The 20,852-nt window shown below is 36.3% G+C and overlaps 1 pseudogene; it reads right to left on the bottom strand.

The window, feature by feature from the left end:
* LOC103101677 (E3 ubiquitin-protein ligase Mdm2-like) overlaps window positions 1–20,554 on the bottom strand; it is a 137,704-nt pseudogene extending 117,150 nt beyond the window's left edge.
* Window positions 20,555–20,852: the final 298 nt, after the last annotated feature.

Here is a 20,852-nt window from a genome sequence, read left to right as displayed (position 1 = left end):
CTTTCCTTGAGCCTTTATTGATTACAATTTTTATTGCATCATGATCTGAAAAGTTTGTATTTATTATTTCTGCTTTTCTGAATTTGGTTGTGAACTTTTGTGCCCAGTTTTTGTATATGTCCCATGTACTGATGAAAAGAGGGTATATATTTTTTTGTATCCCCATTAAATTTTCTCCACATATCTATTAAATCTAACTTTTCTAGAATTTATTCACTTATTTTGCTTCTTCATTGCTGATTTTTTGGTTATATTTATTTAGTTCTGATAGGGGAAATCTGAAGTTACCCTACCAGTATTGTTTTACTGTCTATTGCCTCCTTAAACTCCTTTAAACATTTGGATGCTACACCATTTGGTGCATGTATGTTGAGTACTGATATTTCTTCATTGTCTATATGACTTGTTATCAAGATGTAATTACCTTCCTTACTCTTTTAATCAGATCTATTTTTGTTTTAGCTTTGTCTGAGATCACAATTGCTGCTCCTTTTTTTTTTTTGTTTTAATTTCAGTTGCAGCCCAATAGATTCTGCCTTATCTTTATTCTGTATCTGCCTGCCTCAAATATGTTTACAAGAAAAAACATATGGTACGATTCTGAATTCTGGTTTTTAATCCACTCTGCTTTTGCCTTCTGTTTTATAGCTGTGTTCATCCCATTTACATTCACAGTTATAATTACCATCTATCTATTCCCCTTTATCTTATTTTCCCTTTTTAATTCTGAACTTTCTCCTTTTACTCTGTTTCCCCAAACAAGTGTTTATCTTTTAATCAACCTACATATTTCCCCTCTTTTATTATTCCACTTCCCACCACCTTATTTCCCTTCTTCTTCTCAATAGTATCTTTTAATTACACCGTCCCCAAATCCCTCCTTTTTTATATTACTCCCCTCCCTACCACCATCTTTCATATTCCCCCCTCTGTTTCTCTATAGGGTAAGATAGGATTCTATACTCTAATGTCTGACTGTTATTCCCTCTCTTAGCCAATTCCAGTCAAAGTGAATTTTAAGTATTGCCTATCACCACTTTCATCCTCCCCTCCTCTATAATAGTTTTGTTCCCATGCCTCTTTATGTGATATAATTTATTCAATTTTACCTCTCTTTTTCCATTTCTCTCAATCATTTTCTTTCCCCCCAAATTGATTTTTTCCATGTTGTCTTAAACAGCTTACTGTCATACCCTTTGTCTGTGTATACTCCTTCCAAGTACTCTGATAATGATACAAATTTTAAGTTACAAATATTATTTATATATGTAGGAATATAAAAAATTTGACCTTATTGAATTCCTTAGATTTTTTCTTTCTTATTTAAATTCTTATGCTTCTCTTGAATTTTATATTTGGACATCAAATTTTCTGTTTAGGTCTGGTCCTTTCATTGGAAATCCTTGGAAATCTTGTTTTTTAATGACCATTTTTCTCCTCAAGGAATATAGATAGTTTTGATAGGTAAATGATTCTGAATTGCAACCCTTGCCTTCCAGAATATCATATTTTCTGATCCTTGAATATAGAATAGGCTAGATCCTATGTAATCCTGTCTAGGACTCCATGATATTTGAATTTTTTCTTTCTGCATGATTACAGTATTTTTTTTCCCCTTGGCCTAGGAACTCTTGAATTTGGCTATATATTCTTGGGAGTTATCATTTAGGGATTTATTATAGGAGGTGATGTGTAGATTATTATAATTTCTGTTCTATCCTCTTGTTCAAGAATGTCAAGGCAGTTTTTAAAATAATTTCTTATAATATGATGTCTAAACACTTTTTTTATCATGACTTTTAAGTAGTTCAATAATTCTTAGATTGTCTCTCCTGAATCTATTTTTCAGATCAGTTATTTTTTCATTGAACTATTTCATGTTTCTTTCTATTTTTCTTGCTTTAATTTTGTTTTGTTGTTTCTTGATGTTTCATGAAGTCATTTGTTTCTATTTACCCAATTTTAATTTTTAAAGGCTGATTTTTCTCCATGACCTTTTGAATCTCCTTTTCAATTTCATCAGTTCCACTTTTCATGGAATGCTTTTCTTCCTGGGATTTCCCCCTTTTTTCACTTGACCAATTTTGTTTAATTAATTTTAAAAAATTTAACAGCTTAAAAGCTGTTATTTTTTTTATTACTTTAATTTCTTTTTTCCATTTTCCTTCCACCTCTTTGACTTTTGAATTCCTTTTTGACCTCTTTCAGCACCTGAGACCAATTCCCATTTTTCTTTGAAGTTTTGTACAGGGTTTCTTTGATTTTTACTGTGTCCTACTAAGTCTGTGCCTTGCTCTTTTTTGTCCCAATAAAATATTTTCTAATTAGATGCTTCTTTTGCTTTTTGCTCATTTTCCAAGCCTTTTTATTTGGTCTTTTACTTATATTTAAAAGGTTTACTTTGTTTTCTGGTTAGAGTGTATACTCTCTCAAATGTCAGTTTCTCCTTATTGATACCCTCAGTTCTCTTTTTCTGCAAATTTCAGCTCTTAGGTAGTATGATGGCCCATGGTCTGGGAATTCTGAAATCTTCCAATTCAGTTCTCTCTAGGAACTTCTAAGGACTTGCAGGACTCAGCACTGTGAGCTATTTTTCCCTGGGGCTAAGGGCTTCACCAAAGGCTTGAATGGGCCAAGCACTATTGACTTCAGGGCTCACTGCAGACTTGTGCCAGCCCTTGGGATTTTTAGGGGTGGGAGTGGGATGCTCTGCTGTTGCCTTAAATAGGATACTGTGGTCTCGAAGTTGACTTGGTCCAGGTTCAGAACCTAGTGTATGTAGTAGGTGGAGTGTGGATGGCCCGAAATCCTCAGTGTGCAGTTTTACTTTCAGTTCCCTCATACGCAGGGAAAATAGATCCTCTCAGCCTACCTTTCAAGTTGTTTTCTGCAGGAGAGTTACTTCCCTCCATCCCCTTATTGGTTCTGTGATGCCTGACATTTTGAGGCACTATTTCATGGTGGGTTTGAGAGGATTCTCAGAGCAGTTTCAGCTTTAACTGCTACTAAGCTGCCATCTTGACTCCCCCTCTTCTGGAATCCACATTTTAGAAAGGATGAGTAAGAAATGCAATATGGCTATCAAAAATAGACCAGGTTAGTGACAGGTGACCTGGGTCCATGACAAAGGAGGTTGAAGGAATTAGGCATGTTTAACTTGGAAGACAGATAACTTTATGTAGACATAATATATTTCTTTAAGTATACCACACATAAGGAGGGTATCTTTGAAAAGAGAACTAACAACAATGGATAAAAATTAAAAGTGAAAAAAAAATTAGGTGCAGCATGAAGAAAGAAACTTACTCTTAAATGTTATCAAAAGTAGAATAGATTGCCTTGGGATGAAATGGGATTTTCATCTTAGAAGTTTTCAAATAAAATGTGAATGACCACTTGTCTGAATGGTTCCTGGATGGGACTGTATTATTTTTGAGGCACTTTGTAGGTCTTATATTTAATACTTGGATGTCGGATCAAGTACTTTGATCCTCCCAGCAATTCTGGGAGGTAGGTGCTATTATTACCCCAGTTTTGCAGATTAGAAACCTGTGGCAGGCAGAGGTTAAGTGATTTGCCCAAGGTCACACATCAAGTGCTCAGTTCAGGTCTTTCTCACTTCAGGTACAGAACGTTCTCCACTATGCAACCTATATTCCAACTAGAAGGCCACCTGATCTCTTAGGCTGGGAATACTATAACAACATAACTAATACCTTATGTTTTGATTTGGGAATGGCTAACTGAGTAAAGGTGGGTGTGTTTGATTTAGTTTTCATCATTAACATAACTTGATCATTTTAAAAGGATAGTCATCTTCCAAATATTTGATTTATCATCCATTCATACTTCAAGTTATTTTGTACTTGCATAATATGTTATAACTTTCAGAATGACCAAAGAATGAAAATTTCAGAATTGTCATTTATAAACCTAATTAGAGAAAATATTTAACCAGATTAAGAAACATCTTGTAACCTTCTGGGTTGGGTTGTCACTTCATAAAATATGTTCTTCTCAGGGTTATGGCTGAAGATCCTATAATGGCCAATTCAGTGCAGATGCTGAATTTAATAGCATACATTTTTAGGACAAGAGAAATCTTTAATTTGTGGAGAAAAAAGCAGAATCATCAGCCAATAAGCTGTCTAAATGATGAACTAAACAGTCATTAGTTAAATGTGACATCAAATTAATGATTTTAAAAGGCAAAATTGCAAATGCATGTTTTTTTTAATGTATTTTTACATTAGATTCTCATGCATTTTATCCTGTAGTTAAGTATTCATGTATTTATCATCATGTTACTTAAAAAGAATTGTCATTTAGTACTAACACTTTATCAAATCTAGATAGTCATTGCTACTTCCTTTGTTCTTTCAGGGTACATTAGTAATTATTGTGACATATTAATTTCTATTAGCTATTCAAAGTTGATGGCCTTCCAGTATTTTTTCCCTAAGTTAACCAGCACCATTTCTACAATGGTTAAAAATTGAAAATGTGGCATCTCCTCTACACAAAATTAAATAAAAGGAAATTTTAAAAAGATTTGTAGAGGAAAGAAGGGAGATATTCTTATTCTTCCACTCCTTATAATCCCTGACTCAAAATGGAATTTGTCAGATGACATAGAGGAAAATACTGGAAGAATCAGGCTTTGTAAATTTTCATAAATATGAAAATGAACTCTGGGTATCTGTGGTAGATCCTTTTAGAATGACCTACACTGACTCAAGTAGAGGGATAAAAAATGTCCATGACAGTAGGATCCCAGCTAAAGGAAATAACCCAGGAAACTTCAAGCAGGGTATATCCTGGAACTTCAGGAAGGGTGTGTTTCTTCACTTAGAGCCTAAGCCCAGAGGCAAGAGAAATAGTCTAGGCAAACAAAAACCCATTCATCCTCTTAAGTCCCTGCTGGCTTAAAAATTAAAAAAGAAAACTCAATATAATCAAAGAGGAAATAAAGAAAATTATTAGTAATTATTTTATTATTTCCTGAAAGACTGATGACTTGTATTAATACACATAAAAATAAAAAATACCTTAAAATACCCAAACAACCCAATATTAAAAAAGAATGATGACTTCCGGTCAAGATGGCAGCTTAGAGAAAGCTAAAGTTCAGATCTCCGGAAACCCTTCCCTACCGAACTCAAACCATATGCTACTAAGGTACCGAAATTCAAAACGAATAATAGCATAGACCCCAGGAATCCTCCTCCTGGACATAGACCTGGATCAAAAGGTACGGCCCACCCAAAAGCCAGAACACGGGATCACTCAGACCTAAGGGGTAGGCAGAAGGAAGGTCCCAAGACCCATCCCCCCAACCCAGAGCACTGAGTCCGAGGCAGCAGAGGGAACCTCAGAGCCTCAGGGCCGGCTATTCTGAAGGCCAATTCCTGAAAACAACCTGACCCAGTCACGGGGGCACCCAGAGAGCAGAGAAACAGAGAGATGGGTGGAGCCTGCAGCCCCCTGGCTGGATCCTTCCATCTGAGTCTCATGGAAGGTCCCTGCCTCAAAGCATACTCAGTTCAACCCAGAGAAAGTTAATCTTATCAGGAGCCCTCAGAGCTCCGGGAAGCCTCGACCCTTCACCCCTCAGAGTGCTGGCTCTCCTGGCCGGCTAAGGCACAGAAACAAACACCCCGCGGAAAGAGCCAAGCCAGGCTCAGAGCTTGGAAGTAAGGCAACGGAGAAGCATCGGGAGGGAATTGAGGAGGGCAGTAACACGGAAACACTAGCAATTCCTGGCTTCCCCGGGAAGACAGAACAACAACTGCGTAGAACAGACAATCTGCCTAGGGCTAAAACCTCTGAACACTAGACAGAGATAAGAAAAGCTAGTCCTCCCCAATCATATAGAGATGGCAAACTGCACAGAAGCACAAAAGCCCCCAAATTCCAAGAAAAACAAGGAGAAGGGGGTGACTTTGGACACATTTTATGGAGCAAAAATATAAAATACAGAGGAGATAGAAGAGGAAACACAAGCAAATGCTCCAAAACCTTCCAAAGGAAATGGAAACTCTCCACAAACCCATGAAGAATTTGAATCGGAAAGGATCAAAAAGATGGAAGCCCTCTGGGAGGAAAAGTGGGAAATAATGCAAAAGAAATTCACGCATCTACAAAACCAGTTTGACCAAAGTGAAAAGGAAAACCAGGCTTTAAAAGTCAGAATCAGGCAACTCGAAGACAACGAGCAAGAATTAATAAAGCAAAGCCAAAAGACCAAGAAATTAGAAGAGAACATAAAATATCTCACTGACAAGGTGACAGACTTGGAAAATAGAGAAAGAAGAGATAATTTAAGAATAATTGGACTTCCATAAAAGCCAGAAATAAACAGCAAACTCGACATCGTAATACAAGGTATAATCAAAGAAAATGGCCCAGAGATTCTAGAACAAGGGGGCAATACAGCCACTGACAGAGCTCACAGAACACCCTCTACACTAAATCCCAAAAGGCAACTCCCAGGAATGTAATTGCCAAATTCCAAAGCTTACAAACAAAAGAAAAAAATCCTACAAGAAGCCAGAAAAAGACAATTTAGATACAAAGGAATGCCAATCAGGGTCACACAAGACCTTGCAAGTTCCACTCTGAATGATCGTAAGGCATGGAACATGATTTTCAGAAAGGCAAGAGAGCTAGGTCTTCAACCAAGAATCAGCTATCCATCAAAACTGACTATATACTTCCAAGGGAAAGTATGGGCATTCAACAAAATAGAAGATTTCCAAGTTTTTGCAAAGAAAAGACCAGAGCTCTGTGGAAAGTTCAATATTGAAAATCAAAGAGCATGGAATACCTGAAAAGGTAAATATGAAGGAAAGGGAAAGGGAGAAAAAATGTTATCTTTTTCTTTTACTCAAACTCTCTTCTATAAAGACTACATTTATATCATTCTATATATACTAATATGTGGGGGAAATGTAATGTGTAAATAGGGGGAAAAGAAAGACCAAATAGAATAATCGTTCTCACACAAAGATTCACAAGGGAAGGGGAGGGGGAAAAAAACTCCTATAAGAAGGAGAGGAAGAGAGTTTTTACTTAAACCTTACTCTCAGGGAAATCAACTCTGAGAGGGAAGAACATCCACATCCATTGGGGTCTTGAATTCTATCTTACCCAACAAGGGAAAGGAGAAGGGAAAACCAAGGGAGGTAGTGGGGAGGGAACACAAAAAAGGGAGGGAAGAAGAGCGGGGAGGGGAGGGAACAAAAAGGGAGGGACCAGAAAGGGAAACATATAAAGGGAGGGGACAAGGGCGACTGATTTAAAGTAATTCACTGGACTAAAAGGTAGAGCTGAAGAAGAAAGGTTAGAATTAGGGAAGGATATCAAAATGCCAGGGAGTCCACCAGTGACAGTCATAACTTTGAATATGAATGGGATGAACTCACCCATTAAATGTAGATGAATAGTAGAATGGATTAAAATCCAAAACCCTACCATATGTTGTCTTCAAGAAACACACATGAGGCGGGTAAATACCCACAAGGTCAGAATTAAAGGATGGAGTAAGACCTTCTGGGCCTCAACTGACAGAAAGAAGGCAGGAGTGGTAATCATGATATCTGATAAAACCAAAGCAAAAATAGACCTGATCAAAAGGGATAGGGAAGGTAATTATATTTTGTTAAAAGGGACTTTAGATAATGAGGAAATATCACTAATCAACATGTATGCACCAAATAATATAGCACCCAAATTTCTAATGGAGAAACTAGGAGAATTGAAGGAAGAAATAGACAGTAAAACCATATTAGTGGGAGACTATGGCTATGGGAGGTGGGAGGGGAGGGAAATAAAATGATCTTTGTCTTTAATGAATAATGCTTGGAAATTATCAAATAAAATATTATAAAATAAAAAAAAAGAATGAATCACAAATGAACTACCCTGTCTCATTTTTAATGTTAATGATATGTTTTTTACTTAAATCAAAGTGAAAGAAATCAGAGAAAGAAAGCTAATTCCAATATTCCTAATGAACATTGGCACAAAAATTTAAATAAAATATTAGCACTCATATTATAACAAAAATTGAGAAAGTACATAAACCATGTTTGTATTTATACTAGTTGAATGATTGGTTCAACATGTAGAAGACTATAAATATAACATGTTATGGGTATATAACTTGAATCCCAAAGCGCATTGGTATGGGAATTTCTCTTCATTGGTAGAAATCAATGCCTTGTTTCTACATAAGAAAAGGAATAGAATTAGAGACTAGAAACCATATTCTTAAAATATTTTTGGCTTCTTCAAGCTTTTCCATCTCCTTAGGTTTCAGGTGCTTCTGACTTTCAGCATCTAAGAGGGAAGATGAATGATGTGAACCTGAAATGAGGGAAAATAAGACTCTGGGAAGAAAAATGATTTGAAAAGAGCTGACAGTGTCCATTATGTCCTTATCCCCAACTCGCTACACTAGAGACTTGAGGGAATTTCCCTTTTACTTGAGTTCTGGGACTCTCTCTTTCCTGTTTGGATTTACTTCACTCCCCAAACCCCTTCACTCTGTATTATTTAACATATTTTCCTATTTATACTTCCTCTAGTTTCTGTTTTGATATCTATTTGAATTAATGGTCTTCTTTGCTAACTGCTATGTGTATTCACTGTAAAACTTGTACTTGGTGGAAAGGGAGTCTACTTTCATTCTTTGGGTTTTTTTAATCAATTCTTAAAATGATTGATCATGAAAAATTATGTCCCTAATTAAAAACGTGCCAATCTCATGACAATGCTAGTTAGATTTAAATTGGATGGAAAAGTAAAGGCTAGTTATATTGTTTATGCCTCTTAAAATATAAAGTGATATGTAGATATACATATATATATATATAATTTTTGTATTCCCATGAGAAAACATGTAAGTATCAATGTAAATGTTATATATTAATTTCACTGAATGGCAACAATTGCTTCCTTTATATAGTGCTTTCTAAGCTTTCTAAGTGTCCCTGATTGAATACTCTGGCATTATACTCTGCCCATTAAAGTTCTATGAAGCCAAGACTTCATTTAGAGTAGTTTAATAACCAGTTTAACTCAATTTAAAGGACAAAATCAAATGCCATGACTTCTTTATTATTACATTTATACAAAACTCCAGTTACAACATATAAGGCATAATAATGCAAGTTTCCCAACACAAGGAAACCATGCAAAACTCTCTGGTGTCTTTGCAGGTTGGATACCTACTTCCATCCTTCCTCATTAGGTGCTCTCTATGGTCTATAAGAAACTTGGTTAACATACAGAAGCTTGGTAGCTTACAAGTCCCGGCATAGGAAATGCTCAATAATTTCTCTCTCAAACTTTATGATCATGGACCAGTCATGCAGATGGCGTGCCTATGGGCAAATAATGCATCAAGTTGAACATTCACAATGAAATACCCTTTATCAATGAAACCTATATAAGTAGTTTTTAGTTAGGAAGCTTGCTTTTTTTTTTCTTATTACATGAATGAAAATAAAAAATAAAATAAATAGAAAATAAAAAGGAAAGGGTGGTGTGTATGTATGTATGTGTGTATGTGTGTATGTGTTTCTTTTAAGGTGGAATTGTGTACTGTGTATATATTTTTTCCTAACAGGTGTACAACTGAGGTTAGATTCAGGAAAACCAGTTACAATTCCTCACTCTAACATCTACTTACATTCAAGTATTTACTTTATACTAGAAGAATAAACCTATTTCAATATTTTGTTTTGTTTGTTTTTGGTAGGGGGTGTGGTGGTAGATTATTGGAAGATAGATTTATACTAGTTTAAATCCATCCACCCTAATGAAATGTGATCTCCACGTGGTCCAGGAGTTTATACTTCATTATATTTTTATATATTTTTCATATTTTATATATATTTATATTTCCAATTTCTTACTAAAGGGCCTTCTATAAACTACATGAAAAACAAATATTTGTCAAATTAAACTGAACAATCAAATACAAGATTTCAAATAGCCAAGTATAATAACAACTAGTAAAGTTCATTTATAATCCTTACATTATGTAAGAAAGTTTGAAGTATGTGATTCTACATTCCTCATAATGTATCTTTCAGTGTCCTAATGTAACATTTCCTGAAGTATAGTTATATGAGAGAATAAATACTTGGACCAGAGTGTTTGAAGATATTTAAAGAAATTAAAAATATGAGATGGAACCCAGGTGCTATCCAAAAGCAGAACAATTGACTTTTGAAGCCAGTTAAGGTCATCCAGAAGTTTATATTTTTTGTTGTTCAGCTAAGTCTAGGCCATGTGCTGCCCTACATATTATATCTTTTTTTTCAACTATGAATCCCAGAGTTGCTTCTGCTGGAAGAAAAACAGGGACAAAGAAAGTATTATCAGAGAAATTGCCAGCTTCAATAAACCAGACTGATAGTCACATTAACCAAAAGAAATGTTATTTTTTAAACAAAGGAAAATTGAGTCAGACTGCTCTGAGCACTGTTTTCATTCTACCTGGTCCAGATACATACATTTATAAGTTTATGGAGGGAGTTTTCTGTTAAGGGAGAAAAATCTATCAAGAATAATAGAGGAGACTTCTGGTCAAGATGGCAACTTAGAGGCAGCAAAAGTTCAGACCTCTGAAAACCCTTCCTTAGTGATCAAAAACTGAATGTTCCTAGGTCACCAAAATTCAAACTGAACAACAGGACAGAGCCGGGGAACCCTCCTCCTGGACTCGGATCAAAAGGTACACCCCCCCAAAAGCCAGAACCCTAGATCACTTGGATCTAAGGGGTAGGCAGAAGGAAAGTCCCAGGACTCATCCCCCCCAACCCAGAGCGCTGAGCCTGCGGCAGCAGCAGGAACCTCAGGGCCAGCAAAAGGGCCTCAGAGCTGGCTATTCTGAAGGACCCACCTTGAAAGCAACCTGAGCCAGTTTCGGGGGCGCACAACACAGACGGCAGGGAAACAGAGTGATATGTGGGGGGAGCCTGTAACCCCCTGACTGGGTCCTTTCATCTGAGTCTCACCAAAGGTCCCTCTTTCAGGGCAAATCCAGTCCACACCAGCTGAACATAATCCCATCAGGAGCCCTCAGAGCAGAGGGAAGCCAGGACCCATCCCCCCTTAGAGTGCAGGGTCTTCTGAAAGAACAGAAACCTCAGGGCCGGCAAAGGCACTGAGGTATCTTGCGGACAGTGCTGTGCCAGGCTCAGAGCATGGAAGTAAGGCAGCGGAGAAGCAACTGGAGGGAACTGAGAGCAGTAACACCCAAAATACCGACAGGCAGGGGAGGGCATACCCTGGGCTTTCCTGGGAAGACAGAGCAGTTGTGGAGAATGGACAATTTGCCTGAGTCTAAAGCCTTGGACCATCAAACAGATACACGAAGAGCCAGTCCTCCTCACTCAGATAGAGATGGCAAACAGTACAGAAGTACAAAAGCCTCCAAACACCAAGTAAAGCAAGAAGAAGGGGGTGACTTTAGACTCATTTTATGGAGCAAAAATACAAAATACAGAGGAGATAGAAGAGGAAACACAAGCAAGTGCCTCGAAACCTTCCAAAGGAAATGAAAATTCTCCACCTCTTGAAGAATTTAAATAGGAAATTATCAAAAATATGGAAGCCTTCTGGGAAGAAAAATGGGAAACAATCCAAAAGGAACTAAACAATCTGAAGCATGAAAAAACGCAACTACAGAAACAGCTTAACCAAACTGAAAAGGAAAACCAGGCTTTAAAGGTCATAATCAGGAAACTGGAAGACAATGATCTTGCAAAAGAGCAAGAATTAATAAAGCAAAGTCAAAAGACTAAGAATTTAGAAGAGAACATAAAATATCTCACTGACAATGTGACAGACTTGGAAAATAGAGGAAGGAGACACAATCTGAGAATAATTGGCCTACCAGAAAAGCCAGAAATGAATAATAATCTCGAATTCATAATACAAGATATAATCAAAGAAAACTGCCCAGAGATTCTAGAACAAGGGGGCAATACAGGCATTGAAAGGGTTCACAGAACACCCTCTACAATAAACCCCTAAAAGACAATCCCCAGGAATGTAATTGCCAAATTCCAAAGCTTATAAACAAAAGAAAAAAATCTTACAAAAAGCTAGAAAAAGACAATTTAGATATAAAGGAATACCAATCAGGGTCACACAAGACCTTGCAATTTCCACTCTGAATAACTGTAAGGCATGGAACATGATTTTCAGAAAGGCAAGAGAGCTAGGTCTTCAACCAAGAATCAGCTATCCAGCAAAACTGACTATATACTTCTAGGGGAAAGTATGGGCATTCAACAAAATAGAAGATTTCCAAGTTTTTTGCAAAGAAAAGACCAGAGCTCTGTGGAAAATTTGACATCCAGACACAAAGAGCAAGGAATACCTGAAAAGGTAAATATAAAGGAAAGGGAAAAGGAGAAAAATGTTATCTTTTTCATTTATTAAAACTCTCTTCTATAAGGACTGCATTGATATCAATTTATATATATTCATATGTGGGGAAAATGTAATGTGTAACTCTCAAAAATTTTGTGCATCATTAGAATAGTAAGAAGAATCATGCATAGGGAACATAGTGGGCATCAAGATGATATGGAGAAAGGAGGGATGTAGTAGAGGTGAGCCTCGTCTTCCCCAACTTGGGCTCCAGTAGTCAAGGATGTGGGTTGAACTTTGTACAACCTACCCAGCTGCCTGTTCAAGATTGGAATAGTCAGCATAAAGGAGGTAAGATAACAACTGTGAGAAACTTGTTTTTCTGCCCTTTTTTGGAGTCCTCTTGGTTCCTCCTGGTGCCTGGCAGGTAACGTCATGAATTCCTATGGATTTGCCCATTTATAGTTCCTGCTGGTGCTTGGCTGTAAGATCATACATTCCTGTGGTTTTTACCTTTAAATACTTTGTATGAAGCAAATACACTTTGTCATTATGCATTTCACATAGTGTCTGGTATTATTCATTACTCTTCATTTTCGTTACCCCAAGTAAGGTCATATAGGACTGGCCAACCCTGTGATGGAGTCTTACAGGGGGATAGAAAAGGAAAAAAAAAAACTAAATAGAATAATCTTTCTCACACAAAGATACACATGGGAAGAGGAGGGGAAGATTTCTCCCATAAGAAGGAGAGGAAGAGAGTTCTTACTTAAACCTTACTCTCAGTGAAATCAACTCTGAAAGGGAAGAGCATCTAGATCCATTGGGATATTGACTTTTTTCTTACCCAATAGGGTAAGGGAGAAGGGAAAACCAAGGAGGGTAGGGGGGGAGGGAACATAAAAAGGGAGGGAAAGAGAGGGGGTAGGGGGAGGGAACAAAAAGGCAGGGGCTAGAAAGGGAAACATATCAAGGGATAGGATTAGGGGACTGATTTAAAGTAAATCACTGGTTTCAAAGGTTATAGCTAAAGAAGAAAGGTTAGATTGAGGGGAGGATATCAAAATGCCAGGGAGTCCAAAAGTGACAATCATAACTTTGAATGTAAATGGGATGAACTCACCCATAAAACATAGACAAATAGCAGAATGGAATAGAATCCAAAACCCTAACATATATTGTCTTCAAGAAACACACATGAGGTGGATAGACACTCACAAGGTCAGAATTAAAGGATAGAGTAAGACCTTCTGGGCTTCAACTGATAGTTGCAATCATGATATATGACAAAGCCAAAGAAAAAAATAGACCTGGTTAAAAGGGATAGGGAAGTTAACTATATTTTGTTAAAAGGAACCTTAGATAATGAGGAAATATCAATAATCAACATGTATGTACCAAATAGAATAGCACCCAAATTTCTAATGGAGAAACCAGGAGAATTGAAGGAAGAAATAGACAGTAAAACCATATTAGTGGGAGATTTGAACCAACCACTATCAAATTTAGACAAATAAAATTAAAAAATAAATAAGAAAGAGGTAAAAAAGTGAATGAAACCTTAGAAAAATTAGAGTTAATAGATATATGGAGAAAAATAAATAAAGACAAAAAGCTTCTTCTCAGCACCACATGGCACATTCACAAAGATTGACCATATACTAGGTCACAGAAACATGGCATACAAATGCAGTAAAGCAGAAAGAATAAATGCAGCCTTTTTAGATCATAAGGCAATAAAAATATTGATCAGTAAGGGTACATGGAGAACCAAGTCAAAAATTAATTGGAAATTAAATAATATGATACTCCAAAATCAGTTAGAGAAAAAATCATAGAAACAATTAATAAACTGCCTAGACAAACAGAAGAAGAAATAGAATTCTTAAATAATCCTATATCAGGAAATGAAATCCAACAGGTCATCAAAGAACTCCCTAAGAAAAAATCCTCAGTGCGTGATGGATTCACAAGTGAATTCTATCCAACATTCAAAGAACAGCTAATCCCAATATTATACAATATATTTGACATAATAAGCAAAGAGGGAGTTCTACCAAACTCCTTTTATTACACAAACATGGTACTGAACCCAAAGCCAGGCAGGTCAAAAACAGAGAAAGACAATTATAGACCAATCTCCCTAATGAATATAGATGCAAAAATCTTAAATAGGATATGAGCAAAAAGACTCCAGCAAGTGATCCGAAGGGTTATTCTCTATGATGAAGTAGGATTTATACCAGGGATGCAGGGCTGGTTCAATATTATGAAAACCATCCACATAATTGACCATATCAACAAGAAAACCAACATAAATCACATGATCATTTCAATAGACGCAGAAAAAGCCTTTGATAAAATACAACACCCATTCCTATTAAAAACACTAGAAAGCATAGGAATAGAAGGGTTGTTCCTAAAAATAATAAACAGTATATATCTAAAACCATCAGCTAATATCATCTGCAATGGGGTAAACTAGATGCATTCCCAATAAGATCAGGAGTGAAACAAGGATGCCCATTATCACCTCTATTATTTGACATTGTACTAGAAACTCTAGCAGTAGCAATTAGAGAAGAAAAAGAAATTGAAGGCATTAAAATGGGCAAGGAGGACACCAAGTTATCGATATTTGCGGATGACATGATGGTCTACTTAAAGAATCCTAGAAATTCAACCAAAAAGCTAATTGAAATAATCAACAACTTTAGCAAAGTTGCAGGATACAAAATAAATCTGCATAAGTCATTAGCATTTCTATATATCTCCAACACAGCTCAGCAGAGAAAACTAGAAAGAGAAATCCCTTTCAAAATCACCTTAGACAAAATAAAATACCTAGGAATCTATCTCCTGAGACAAACACAGGAACTATATGAACACAACTATAAAACACTCTCCACACAACTAAAACTAGACTTGAGCAATTGGAAAAACATTAACTGCTCATGGGTAGGATGAGCCAATATAATAAAAATGACCATCCTACCCAAACTTATTTATCTATTTAGTGCCATACCCATAGAACTTCCAAAAAATTTCTTTACTGATTTAGAAAAAACCATAACAAAGTTCATTTGGAAGAATAAAGGATCAAGGATATCCAGGGAAATAATGAAAAAAAAATACAAAGCAAGGGGACCTTGCAGTCCCAGATCTCAAACTATATTACAAAGCACCAGTCATCACAACAATTTGGTAATGGCTAAGAGACAGAAAGGAGGATCAGTGGAATAGACTTGGGGCAAGTGACCTCAGCAAGACAGTATATGATAAACCCAAAGATCCCAGCTTTTGGGACAAAAATCCACTATTCAATAAAAACTGCTGGGAAAATTGGAAGACAATGTGGTTGAGATTAGGTTTGGATCAATACCTCACACCCTACACCAAGATAAATTCAAAGTGGGTGAATGACTTGAACATAAAGAAGGGAACTATAAGTAAATTAGGCAAACACAGAATAGTATACATGACAGACCTTTAGGAAGGAAAATATTTTAAAACCAAGCAAGTCTTGAAAGAGTCACAAAATGTAAAATAAATAATTTTGACTACATCAAATTAAGAAGCGTTTGTACAAACAAAACCAATGTAACTAAAATCAGAAGAGAAGCAACAAATTGGGAAACAATCTTCATAAAAACCTCAGACAAAGGTCTAATTACTCAAATTTACAAAGAGCTAAATCAATTGTACAAAAAAATCAAGCCATTCTCTAATTGATAAATGAGCAATGGACACAAACAGGCAGTTTTCAGCTAAAGAAATCAAAACTATTAATAAGCACATGAAAAAGTGTTCTAAATCTCTTATAATCAGAGAGATGCAAATCAAAACAACTCTGAGGTATCACCTCACACTTAGCAGATTGGCTAACATGACAGCAGAGTAAAATAGTGAATGCTGGAGGGGATGTGGCAAAGTAGGGACATTAATTCATTGTTGGTGGGGTTGTGAATTGATCCTGGAGGGCATTTCTGGAGGGCATTCTGGAGGGCAATTTGGAACTATGCCCAAAGGGTGATAAAAGACTGTCTGCCCTTTGATCCAGCAATAGCACTGCTGGGTTTGTACCCCAAAGAGATAATGGGGGAAAAGACTTGTACCAGAATATTCATAGAAGCCCTCTTTGTTGTGGTCAAAAATTGGAAAATGAGGGGATGCCCTTCAATTGGGGAACGGCTGAACAAATTGTGGTATATGTTGGTGATGGAGTACTATTGTGCTAAAAGGAATAATAAAGTGGAGGAATTCCATGGAGACTGGAATGACCTCCAGGATGTGATGCATAGCTAGAGGAGCAGAACCAGGAGAACATTGTACACAGAGACTGATACACTATGGTACAATCGAATGTAATTGACGTCTCCATTAGTGGCAATGCAGTGATCCTGAACAATCTGCAGGGATCTAGAAGAAAAACACTATCCACAAGCAGAGGACAATCTGTGGGAGTAAAAACACCAAGGAAAAGCAACTGCTTAACTACAGGGGTTGAGGGAATATGACTGAGGAGAGACTCTAAATGAATACTCTAATGCTAATACCAACAACATGAAAATGGGTTCGAATCAAGAATATGTATGATACCCAGTCAAATCGTGCATTGGCTATGTGAGAGGTGGTGGGGGGAGGAAAAGAAAATTATCTTTGTCTCTAATGAATAATGTTTGGAAATGATCAAATAAAATATTGTTTAAAAAATAAAAAAATAAAAAAAGAATAATAGAAACATTTCATTGTCTTATAGTAATCTGAGATTTCTATGTTTATATTCTCTAAGTATCCTTATGGTTTTATAAAAGCCTGTTTACCACATCTATTCTCAGTGTCAGGGTTCTTCAATGCTCCATGATTTGAGTTGATATTGTACCTTTTCTTTAGGACCCCTTTTTGTCCAAGACAAAGAGAATCTTATCACTTGGAGAAGCACTGTCAGCTTACTGTATCTCAAGAATCAGCTACTGGTAGGTAGAAGAACTAAAGGAATGTTTGATCTGGGGAAAATAGACTTGTAAAATGGGTTTCTCTCTCACTTGATATAATCTGAAAGAATACCCAAACAAAAAATGAAAAACAACCACCATGATATTAGTTTCTTTCAAACTATTAAAATGGAAACTATAAAAATAGCATGCTATTTCATTTTTTTTGCCTTGTTTATCAACATTATTCAGTTAGCAGCTAGAATGATAAACTCTACTGCATACCAATCAATTTACATTTTATGCAGTTACTTTCCATAAATTCCATACTAATCCATAGTCAGGGGTGAATATGAAATCCATGGCCCCTGAAAATCTCTAGGACTCTTATATAAAAAGGTAATTTGCTAATTTTCTCTGTCAGTGAATGAGTAACTTGCCATTGCTCTATTAAATTGTATATTCCATGAACAATTCATGTGTCTCACCAAAATATTATCACCTTCTTAGAGAGCCTAACAATTAATTCAGTTATTATTCCATAATTTGTCTCTATCAGTGCTCTTCTGAGATAAAGTTCTGGCTCACTGATAAGCTTCAGAGGTGTATTGGTTCCAGGTATCTGATTTGATCCTTGTAGGAAGTCTACACACAGAGAAATAAAATCCTCTTCCCATAACACTTTTATCCACTCTGGAAGTTTTCTCGTTTCCTAATTGAGTGTGTTCATATATAAATTAGCTTCTTCATTAGGTAGAAATCAATTAGCACATTCCCAAGGTTTCCTAATGCTTTTATTTTCTAAATATGTAACATAGCACTATTATTTTTAAATATTTATTTATTGTTTATTTAGTTCCTCTCTTCCCTCCCCACACCAGAGAAGACACCATCTAGCAAAAATATAGAGACTGTATCTTTCATGTTTCCACTTCTCTTCATTCTCTGGAGGAGAACATTCACAATTTATTCTTCAAATAATAAATCTGTAGCTGCAAATAATGTTCTTTTGGTTCTTTCCTATCACTTTACTGCTAATAGTTCTAACTAACTTTTTAGTTAAATCTCTAGGATTTTTCATATATACCCGAATACCATCTGTGAAAAAAATAAAGTTTTATTCCCTATTGCCCATTCTGATTCCTTCAGTATTTTTTTCTTCTCTTATTTCTTTTGCTAGCATTTCTAATACTATGTTAAATAATAATGGTAATAATGGGCATCCTTGTATCATTCAAAATCTTATTGGGAAGGCTTAAAACCAACCCATCCCCATTATACGTGATACTTGCTGATGAATTTAGGTAGATGCTTTGCATTATTTTAAGAAAAATTTCATGTATACACTATGCTTTCCTATGTTTTTTTAAAAACCCTTACCTTCCGTCTTGGATTCAATACTGTGTATTGGCTCCAAGGCAGAAGAGTGGTAAGGGCTAGGCAATGGGGGTCAAGTGACTTGCCCAGGGTCACACAGCCAGGAAGTGGCTGAGGCCAGATTTGAACCCAGGACCTCCCATCTCTAGGCCTGGCTCTCAATCCACTGAGCTACCGAGCTGCCCCCTTTCCTGTGTTTTTTTTTTTTTAAACCCTTACCTTCCGTCTTGGAGTCAATACTGTCTATTGGCTCCAAGGCAGAAGAGTGGTAAGGGCTAGGCAATGGGGGTCAAGTGACTTGCCCAGGGTCACACAGCCAGGAAGTGGCTGAGGCCAGATTTGAACCCAGGACCTCCCATCTCTAGGCCTGGCTCTCAATCCACTGAGCTACCGAGCTGCCCCCTTTCCTGTGTTTTTTTTTTTTTAAACCCTTACCTTCCGTCTTGGAGTCAATACTGTCTATTGGCTCCAAGGCAGAAGAGTGGTAAGGGCTAGGCAATGGGGGTCAAGTGACTTGCCCAGGGTCACACAGCCAGGAAGTGGCTAAGGCCAGATTTGAACCTAGGACCTCCCATCTCTAGGCCTGGTTCTCAATCCACTGAGCTACCCAGCTGCCCCCCTGTGTTTTTAATAAGAATGAGTATTTTGTCAAAGGTTTTTTCTGCTTCTATCGATATAATCATATGATTGTTATTACTTTTTTATTAATATGATCAATTATTTTTATAGTTTTCTTTATATTAAATCACCCCTTCATTCCTGATATGAAGGCTACTTAGTCACACTGTCTAGTCTTTGTGACGTATTGTAGTCTCCTACCTAGTATTTTATTTAGGATTTTTGCATCCTTATTCATTAATGATATTGATCTATAATTTTCTTTCTCTGTTTTCTCTTCCTGGTTTTGGTATCAGAACCATATTTTTTTTAATAAAAAGAGTTTGGCAAAACATCTTATTATTTCAAATAATTTATTTAATATCAGAATTAGTTGACCTTTAAATGTTCACTAGAATTCCCTTGTGAATCCATCTGGTCCTGTTCCTTTCTTTAGAAAATACATTTATGACTTGTTCAATGTCTTTTTTTCTAAAGTAAATTTATTTAGACATTCTAGTTTCTCTTCTGATAGTCCAGACAGTTTATATTTTTGAAAGGATTCCTCCATTTCACTTACATTGTTGAATTTGTTGGCATATAATTGAGCAAAAGAACTCCTAAAAGTTGCTTTAAGTTCATCATCATTCATTAATCCTTGGTCTTTATAGTCTTTATTCATAATAGGCATTTATATTTTTTAAACACACATGAAAACATCTTTGTGGTATATCTATAGTGTAGCCTTTGTGACCAGTCAAACCCATATATTACTAACTCTGGCAGATCTGTATTTGAAAACCTATAGACCCATCCTTCATTCTCCAGGGTCCTCACTGCTCAGACTGACACATGCACACTCTGTATAATATTCAGTCTTCTTGAGCCTAACATGTAATAACAAGATTGCAATTGATAGAAGTCTTACTCTTCAAATAAGGTTTCTGAATTACATTAACACGCTTTTTGTGTATGCCAGCCTATTGCACGTGCAATTTGAATTTTATTTATAAAACACCAAACTTAATGCAATTGTCAAATCCAACTAAACTATTTTGTTTTGCATCATCAATGATATAAACTGCATGCAGCACAGCATTATGTTCGCAGCAGCTATCCACTTGCATAAAACCCTTCTGACACATTCCCAAGCGTCCATTCCAATCCCCTAATGATTTCTGCTCATCAGACTCATACCTTGGCTCTGTTACTGCCCAAGAATATGAATCTCCAGTTAAAGGACAGACTGTTGTCATCTTTCTTGTAAGTGAAATAGAATTAGAAAAGTGCTACTCTGTTGGAATATGATTTTCTGATGAAAGTACTTTAAAATGTTGTAATCATGTTCTATTGGATTGATATTTCCCCATATCCATCTGGTATGAAGATTCTATCATTGTAGTTTAGATAAGTTCAAACCTCATTGTTGATAGAAATGACCCTAAAATGGATTCTCTACATCAGCTAAATTGATATATTTTGGAACCAAAGATGTAGAGTTGTGGGAAGAGTAGCACTCACTCCAAATACTTCTTTGAAAGAGTTGTTTAAAAC

The sequence above is a fragment of the Monodelphis domestica genome, chromosome 7 (assembly GCF_027887165.1).
Source record: "Monodelphis domestica isolate mMonDom1 chromosome 7, mMonDom1.pri, whole genome shotgun sequence".
Lineage (NCBI taxonomy): Eukaryota > Metazoa > Chordata > Mammalia > Didelphimorphia > Didelphidae > Monodelphis > Monodelphis domestica.
This window is presented reverse-complemented; position numbering and strand designations above follow the sequence as displayed.